Source organism: Physeter macrocephalus, chromosome 21 (assembly GCF_002837175.3).
Source record: "Physeter macrocephalus isolate SW-GA chromosome 21, ASM283717v5, whole genome shotgun sequence".
Taxonomy (NCBI): Eukaryota; Metazoa; Chordata; class Mammalia; order Artiodactyla; family Physeteridae; genus Physeter; species Physeter macrocephalus.
Genome location: NC_041234.1, coordinates 76068498 through 76078470, shown reverse-complemented (window position 1 = coordinate 76078470; position 9973 = coordinate 76068498).

Below are 9973 nucleotides of genomic sequence, written 5' to 3'. Positions count from 1 at the left end.
TGACATAAATCACAGCAAGATCTTTTTTGACCTACCTCCAAGAGTAATGAAAATAAACACAAAAATAAACAAATGGGACCTAATTAAACTTAAAAGCTTTTGCAGAGCAAAGGAAACCATAAACAAGACAAAAAGACAACCCTCAGAATGGGAGAAAATATTTGCAAACGAAACAATGGACAAAGAGTTAATCCCCAAAATATACAAACAGTTCATGCAGTTCAATATCAAGAAAACAAAAACCCATTCCAAAAATGGGCAGAAAACCTAAATAGACATTTCTCCAAAGAAGACATACAGATCGCCAAGAGGCACATGAAAAGGTGCTCAACATCATTAACTATTAGAGAAATGGAAATCAAAATTACAATGTAGTATCACCTTACACCAGTCAGAATGGCCATCATCAAATATCTACAAACAATAATTGCTGGAGAGGCTGTGGAGGAAAGGGAACCCTCTTACACTGTTGGTGGGAATGTAAATTGATACAGCTACTGGGGAGAACAGTATAGAGTTTCCTTAAGAAACTAAAAATAGAACTACCATATGACCCAGCAATCTGACTACTGGGCATATACCCTGAGAATACCATAATTCAATATGACATGTACCTCAATGTTCATTGCAGCACTATTTACAATAGCCAGGTCATGGAAACAGCCTAAATGTCCATCAATAGATGAATGGATAAAGAAGATGTGGTACATATATACAGTGGAATATTACTCAGCCATAAAAAGGACGGAAATTGAGTCATTTGTAGAGATGTGGATGGAGCTAGATTCTGTCATACAGAGTGAAGTAAGTCAGAAGGAGAAATACAAATATCATTTATTAATGTGTATATGTGGAGTATAGAAAAATAGTACAGATGCACCTATTTCCAGGGCAGGAATAGAGAGGCAGATGTACAGAATGGATATGCGGACACGGGGAGGCAGGTAAGGGGAAGGTGGGATGAATTGAGAGATTAGATTAGCTTGTGGGAACCTGAGGTATAGCACAGGGAGCTCAGCTCAATTCTCTGTGATGACCTAGATGGGTGGGATGGGGGGGGATGGGAGGGAGGTCCAAGAGGGAGGGGTACATGTATACATATAGCTGATTCACTTCATTGTACAACAGAAACTAACACAACATTGTAAAGCAATTATACTTCAATTTAAAAAATAAAGTTATTATAAAATGAAAAAAAGTAAAAACTGCAACCTGCACAAAGAAACCAAAACCCACAAGATTATTAGGTTTTTCCAAGTCTGGACTTCTACCTTTGAATCATATTTTGGTCTTTTGTTAGTATAGTGGTTAATTGTATGTGTCAACTTCACTGGGATACAGGGTGCCCAGGCATTTAGTCAAATGCTATTTAGGGTGTGTCTGTGAGCATTTTTGAATGAGATTAGCATTTGAATCAGTAGACTGAGTAAAGCAGATTGCCTTCCATAATGTGAATGGACCCCATCCAATCAATTGAAAACCTGAATAGAACAAAAAGTTTAAGAAAGAGGGAACTCCTCCTTGCCTGACTATTTGGCCTGGGACATTGGACTTTTCCTGCCTTTGAACATGCCCTGAAACATCAGCTTTTCTTGGATCTCAAGCCTGCTAGATTTTGGACTGCAATATATACTATTGGCTCCCTGGATTACCAGCTTACTGACAACAGATCTTAAGACTTCTCAGCCTCCATCATCACTTAAGCCAATTCCTTATAATAAATTTCTCTCTCTCTCTGTCTCTCTCTTTCTTTTCTCTCTCTTGAACAAAAGATATCTATTTATGTATCTATTTATGTATCTACCTATTTTCTATCATCTATCTATCTATCTATCTATATCAAATCTCTGGGGACCTCTTCAGCATCTTGATACATGGCACTGTGGAGTTACCATCAGCAGTATATAGACGTTGCAATAAGGCTGACTTGCGGAATGATTATTATAATAAAAGTCTTTCTATACATTTTTCTCTAGAGACCAGGAAAACTATAGTAAATTTTATAGTTTTAGAGGAATTTGAACATTGACTAGGTTATTTTTTCTTATACTTTAACATCCTTAGGATGTAGATTTATGTTATCCATTTTGCATATTCCATGACTTACACATATTAGATAATGAAGAAATGTTTATTAACTGAATAGATATCCTCAATTACATGATATTTTCACAAGCCTTGAGTGGGTGGTGACTCAAGGAGACATACAACTTGGCCTTATGGGTACAGGTCTTTTTCACTTGGGTCCTCTGTTGGCAATTACAGAGTGCTGATAGTTGTCACGTGATCTTCAAGAAAGCACTTGCTCAGAGACTTATGCATCTGTTAACAAAGTACTTATTGGCATTTTTAATAAACTCTATTTCTTGGTACTAGTTTCACATAAGATCATGTGACCATTTTTGTGTTTCTGAACATTTAATATAAAATACAGGATTGAGAAAATTAACAATAGAGAAAATTTATTGGTTTGTGGGTGTGGTGGGGTAGGCTAAAGACCCACATTGTAGGAATGTAAAGTATTAAACGTAGTTATGATTATCTTCCTTTCATTTGAATATACTATCTTCCTAACCCTCTCAGATTCCTGCAGCAAAATTCTATAAGGAAAGAAATGAAATTCCGTACAGAATGACAGCAAGAAGGAATGAACTGGGTCAGGGGACTTTAGCTCTAGCCTGATAATTTCAATCTGACTCAAGTCAGTAATGAAAGTTGCTTGATGCACTATGGGAAATTTGATGGTAGTCTAGGGCCAAATTTAATGGGCAAGTACATCTATCAACACAACATATCACCACTGAGCAATCACATTTATCATCTCAAAAGAATTAAGAAGGCAATGAAGGCAAAATGCTTCTCAAAGAAAACAGGTAGGTTCTTCTCTGTCAAGGCTGAGATTAAAATCTTCTGAGCCAAGGTTCTATTTTCCACCTTTGGTGCTAGTGATGCAGAAGCCAAGTCATGAACTTTTAATTTGATTAAAAACTTAAGTGCCCTCAATCCTACTGCTTTAGATTTGTATCATGCATCATTGAGTCATAAGATGGGAAACATCTGTTTGAATTTGCAATAAAGAATCAAAGAGAGACTTTTTTTTTTTTTTTGCGGTACGTGGGCCTCTCACTGTTGTGGCCTCTCCCGTTACGGAGCACAGGCTCCGGACGCGCAGGCTCAGCGGCTATGGCTCACAGGCCTAGCCGCTCCGTTTGCGGTACGTGGGCCTCTCACTGTTGTGGCCTCTCCCGTTACGGAGCACAGGCTCCGGACGCGCAGGCCCAGCGGCTATGGCTCACAGGCCTAGCCGCTCCGCGGCATATGGCATCTTCCCAGACCGGGGCACGAACCCTTGTCCCCTGCATCGGCAGGCGGACTCTCAACCACTGCACCACCAGGGAAGCCCAAAGAGAGACTTCTTAACGCAGCTCATCAAGACCCAGCAAAAGCAGAACAACCAGAAGGTCAAATGGGTAATATTATGACCATCTCCAGGTTCAGAAGGTGCTAGGAATATCTTGTAATCAGGAAAGTCACCAGGCTACTAATCATTACAGTGCAGGTACTAAGGTCATGGGAGGGAAACTGAAACATATACTAAACAAAGGTCTCTAGTTCAGATGTAATTAGGATTGGATATCAATTATAAATAAGGCATAATACAGATGGTGGGCATGAGATAATGGTGAGGCTACCAGAGGACTCTTGGTTCTCAGATCAATAAGCAAACAAATATTATAGTGTTTTCATTGTGGAATGCAATACAGCTGGCCAAGAGGAATTGATTACTCTTTGCAAAAATTCAAATAAAAAAGCCCTGAGTTTCCCATTTTTACTTTGTTAATCAGAAAGTGTGTGAGGGAGTGTCTGCTTGCCTAAACTCTCAAATGCTCTAATGCAGTGGTTCTCAACCTTGACTGCATGTGAAAATCACCTGGGAAGCTTTAAAAACAGAATCTACTGCCTGGGCCACCCCCCTAACACCAGCAATTTAGATTTAATGGCTCTAGGGTAAGGTCAAGGTACCTACATTAATAAAGTTCTCAGATTTTTTTAAAGCCAGATGTTTGAGAGTGAGAAATAATACCATCAGGCCCAAGTATTAGCTCTACTTATAGAACAAGTAGGTGGCACCCAAATGGTAAGATTTCAAGTGCCCTAAAAGTGTCCTGAGTCCCTTGCTATATTTCTGGCATCAGCCCTGCTACACTGCCTAAAATAACTATGTTCGAATTTGTATACCCTAGCTAAAATGCAGTTGTTATCTTGGAGAGCTGACATATTTATACCTTATTTTGAATTTGTTTATCAGATTAGCTGGCAAAGGGAGTATGCATTTTAACAGGGGCACAGCAGCTCTAAAACATGGAGTGCTGAGGAGGGAAGTTATGCCTTCCAGTCTGTCTAGGCTTGAGGAGTCTCCAGGGATGTAGGACTTTCCATTTTAAAATCAGACTTGTCCTGGGCAAACTAGTATGAGTTGGTAACCATAGCCATGGGGTGGAGCATTAAGACTTTTGAGGGCTCTGGGCACCTGGATAGGATTAAAGGAAGAGTAGAGAAGAAAGCAGAATGAAGGACCCATTTCACTTACTTTACCAATTTGCTTGGAGATGATATAACAAGAGTGGGCCAGAATCATTTATTGGTGTATTAAATAGTATGGATTATTTATTTTTATAATTGGTAGAAGAAACACAAAGGATAAGTTATATGTATTTTGTTCTCTGTATTTTCTTCTCTCCTATTTCTAGAAGGTAGTTAGGTCATTTTGTGCCTGGGAGTGGGGTGTAATTTATGTTGCCAAAGTTACCACAAACAAACAAGCAAGCAAACACTAAAGCTTCTGATTTTTGGAAAGCTTCAACTCATTGGAGAGCTTAACTGGAATGAAAAGTCTGAGGTGAGATCTTTGAAAATGGGTAAGAGAAGCAGCAAGGTAATGAGAGAATACACCTTGAAACTAGGTAGGTGATGATTGATCAAAGCATCAAGAAAGCTGAGGTGCTTGTGCAGTGAGTGTGCGTGTGCGTGTGTATGTGTGTGTGTAGAAGGCTGGGTGGTATACCTAAGGAGGCAAAATATGAGACCTGTTATTTGCTGAGATTTCTATGCCCAGTATTTTATAGAAGCTACTGAGTTTTCCAACTTCAAAGGACCAACGTGAGCTTGTCAGTGGTGACTAGTATAAACCTACAATCAAAGTCCTTCTCCGATGTTCCGTGCTGCGTAATACTCTTGGGATGTCCAGTAATGGAGGAGATTTAATTTACTGCTGGTCCAGTAGAATGGGGGCTCAAAGTAAAATTTAATTAAATTTAAACAAAAAAGTGACATTTATAATATACACAAAAGTGTGGAGAAAAATCCATACTCACTGCAATATTTGCTATTGAAAGCCTATTTTATGGCAGGTACTTTATTATATGTATTAATAATGTTTACAATCTATGAGGTCTGTGTGTGTATACACACACATAAGTTGTGCATAACATACATATGTGTATATATAAACATATATGATATATATTCATGTATAATACACACATGTTACAGATGAGGATCAGAGAGGTAAAGTTGACTCATCACACAACTTGTAGAAAGTGTCAGAGCTGAGAATTTTAATCCATGCCTTTCTAATTCGAAACCCTGTCCTCTCACCACTTACCATGTTACTTCTGTATTGGTTAGACAGAATAAAAGGAAAATAAAATGCTGAAACACTTCTCTGATTATTCGTTTCCTTTGTCTAAAAAAATGTGTAGATATGCATTGAATGAGCAAATGTGTTGACATGTTCTATTGAGTTGGCCTCACTTCCATGCATGACTTTCTGACTACTCTCCAAACCTAAGGATTGAATTTAGTCTCTGGGATAGGCAGTTCTGTGATGGAGTTGTTTGGCATAGCTGTTTTAGGGTGTGTCTATGTAACTAGCTGGAACAAACTCAACTTTATTTCTAGACACTTTTAAATGTGTTTCATGGCTCTTGACCACAATTCATCACCAAGTGATGAATTTCATTTATCATTCAACTGCAGCAAGAGAAAGGAGAGAAACTCTAGAAAGTGGCAAATAGCCTGGTAATTATTTTGCTTTCATATCCTAACTGGGAGCAATTTTTAGATAAGTGGTGCCTCTTTTGGCTTCCTAAAATTACTGCATATAGTTTAGACAGGGTCTGAGCAGAGAAAATTTCATGAAGACAATCCAGCTTTAAACAAAGGTGAAACCACTAAATATTTGAACATGAGAACAAGGATGAAAGTGGATCCGGTCACTAATCATGTTAGGGATTCGTGCTGTGGTGTCATCTTTACAGGAAAACTTGTTGACAATAATGTCTTCAAAAGTATCATTAACCTATGTTAGGAGTCAGACCTGAGTTTGATTCGGCTCCAATACATGCTCTGAGACTTTAGGCAAGTTGCATAAACTCTCTAAGATGTTATTTTACTCATCTTTAAATGAAGATGATAATACGTAATTCATGGGGTATAAATTAAATAATTTATGTAAAACAATTAGCACAGTATCTGGCATGTAACAAATGGTCAATAAATGTTAGCTATCATCATCATTATCATTTTTCTTCTGTGCTAGCACATCACATTTAATTTTTTTTTCCTTTTAGCTTTTAAAAAATGCTTAAAAGCTATGTCTACATAGCTGTACAATTCAGTCAACAATTTAGTCCAACTTTTTCTTAGGTACTGTGTAAACATATAGAGGCAATGAAAAGCATGTGTGAGCCTGATATTATTAGAATTAAAATATTTCTCCTAATAATTTGTTAATAGGTTGGAGATAACAAGACAACTTTTCTTATAGGTCTTTGGTTTAGCTTACCTTGCATTCTCTTCAAAACATGTCTTTGATCTCTAATTCTACAATTTTTTGGCTCTTTTGAAACACATGCTTACCTCAACCCAAAATATTTGATCTTCATCTAATATGTGCCAGGGACACAATAATGAATTAGACATAGTTTTTGCCTGAAGAGAGTTTGAAGTCTAATAACCATGCTTCTCCTACTACAGTAGGAGAAGGTGGTTTTGATGTGGACTTGACTATGTTTATAATCTGAACAATTTGTGATGGTCAAGGTAAGCTTTGATCTCTCTTTCACGTGCTCTCTCTCTCCATTTTACTTTATTTCACTATGTGAACCCAATATATGGGATTTTTGAGTCTTTACCAGCTGGAAAGGCAATGTCAGTGACCTTTCCTGTATTTTTAATCATCAAGGACTGTTAGATGGAAGAAGGATTAGATTTCTCTTTAAGTGGCTCCAAAGAGCCAAACTCAGAAGAATAAGTTTTCAGGAAAGTAGATTTTAGCTGGAATACGAAAACTGAAACCATTTGAAAATTCAGTGGATACCTCAGATCTGGAAATGTTTAAATAAATGCTGAGTGACCAGAGGTCTGGGTGGTTGTAGAGTTCATTCCTGTATTTAGCAGGATGGTCTTTCTGGTTCCTCTTAGCTCTGAGGGTCTATAAAACATGAAAAATTCTCTAATAAGTTAGATATCCATGCTGCTAATGTTTCAACATTTCTCTATTGGCATTACAAAAAGTACATAGCTTTTTGGGCAGTTTAATCTCTTAAACTTATCATTTTAAACTTGTAAATTATAACTTGGATAGTTTCTTATCTAAAAGGTACACATTAGTCTTTGATAATCTAATATTTTTTTATTGTCAAAAGGACATGTGTACAATGAAGCTCAGCTCACAGTAAAAAGGAAGGTAGGAATTATCTACTGCTATGTGCAAAGCACTTTCTCTTACCAAGGCACATACCCTCATCTTAGTTCTTGCCAAGGAAAGATATTAGCCTCCACCTCATTTCTCCTGCTTCTGCTTTCTTGAATTATCCCAGTTTGGCCTAGTGAAGTACCCACCTGTAGGCTCAGCTTTGTCCCAGTTCCCTGTCCAATCCCATTTGAAGCTTACAATCTTACAGCTCTTCTGCTGGTCTGACTCAAGACATGACATCTTAGCACTGAGCTTTGGGCTCCTACTTTGTTCTTAAATCACTCTGCATTAGTCTGTACTATGTAGACTAGAGGCCTATGTGACCTATGATTTGCCATTCTAGTGCTGACAACTGTTCTTCTGTATTGACTCTTGAGTTCTACCTCTTCCTTCCTGGAGATCTCAATATGTAAATTTAAACTTTTGCTTTGGATTATGTGCTGATGTTATGTTCTTTTTTAAAATGTTTTTAAATTAAAAAAAATTTTATTGAAGTATAGTTGATTTACAATGTGTTAATTACTGCTGTACAGCAAAGTGATTCAGTTATACATATATATATCATATCTATATCTACATCTATATATTCTTTTCTTATAATCGTTTCCATTATGGTTTATCATAGGATACTGAATATAATTCTCTGTGCTATACAGTAGGACCTTGTTATTCATCCATTCTGTATATAAAAGCTTATATCTGTTAACCCCAACCTCCCACTCCATCCTTCCCCCAACACATTCTCCCTTGGCAACCACCAGTCTTTTCTCTATGTCCGTGATCCTGTTTCTGTTTCATAGATAGGTTCATTGTATCATATTTTAGATTCCACATATAAGTGATATCATATGGTATTTGTCTTTCTCTTTCTGACTTCACTTAGTATGATAATTTCTAGTTGCATCCATGTTACTGCACATAGCATTATTTCATTCTTCTTTATGGCTGAGTAGTATTCCATTGTATATATGTACCACATCTTCTTTAATCATTCGTCTGTCAATGGACATTTAGGTTGTTTCCATGTCTTGGCTATTGTGATTAATGCTGCTATGAACATACGGTTGCATGTATCTTTTTGAATTATAGTTTTGACTGGATATATGCCAAGGATTGGGATTGCTGGATCATATGGTAATTCTATTTTTAGTTTTCTGAGGAACCTCCATACTGTTTTCCACCATGGCTGCACCAACTTACATTCCCACCAACAGTGTAGAAGGGCTCCCTTTTCTCGACATCCTCTCTAGCATTTGTTATTTGCAGACTATTTAATGATGGCCATTCTGATTGGTGTGAGGTGGTACCTCATTGTAATTTTTTAATATAAATTTATTTATTTATTTATTTTTGGCTGCTTTGGGTCTTTGTTGCTGTGCGTGGGCTTTCTCTACTTGCGGCGAGCGGGAGCTACTCTTTGTTGCAGTGCACAGGCATCGCAGTGGCTTCTCTTGTTGTGGAGCACGAACTTTAGGTGCATGGGCTTCAGTAGTTGTGGCACGTGGGCTAAGTAGTTGTGGCTTGTGGGCTTAGTTGCTCTGTGGCATGTGGGATCTTCCCAGACCAGGGCTCAAACCTGTGTCCCCTGCATTAGCAGGCGGATTCTTAACCACTGTGCCACCTGGGAAGTCCCTCATTGTAGTTTTGATGCACTGATGTTATGTTCTAATAGCTGCTTTAGTATATCTTCCTTTTTCTTCTGATATAATAATAGTCATAATAATAGCTATCTTATTTTGATACTTACTATGAAACAACATCACCATACTTTTAAAATTCAGATGGAAAACTGGAAAATTCAGAGCAAAGTAGTAAAAAAAAAAAAGTTTAGTGTGTTTTTTTATTTTATATGAAGACAAACTACTGGGCTTGAGATTTTGTTTTAAAGACTAGAGGTACTTGGAATCTCATTTTCAATGATTTTTATAGGGAGAAATATTTAATAGAGTTTTTGTCATTCAGAGATTAAAAAATTGGAAAAGTGGTTAAAATAGAAGGAGTAGAAATTTCTATTGAGCATAATGAAAACCTTTATGGTTATCAAGGTGTAGAAAACTCACTATAGGCAACCAAAGACTACTGATTAGTCTGTCCCTCATTTAACAATTGCTTTAAAGATGGCTATAGATGCTTGTTCAGTTAAAAATGATCTTAGGGCTTCCCTGGTGGCGCAGTGGTTGAGAGTCCGCCTGCCGATGCAGGGAACACGGGTTC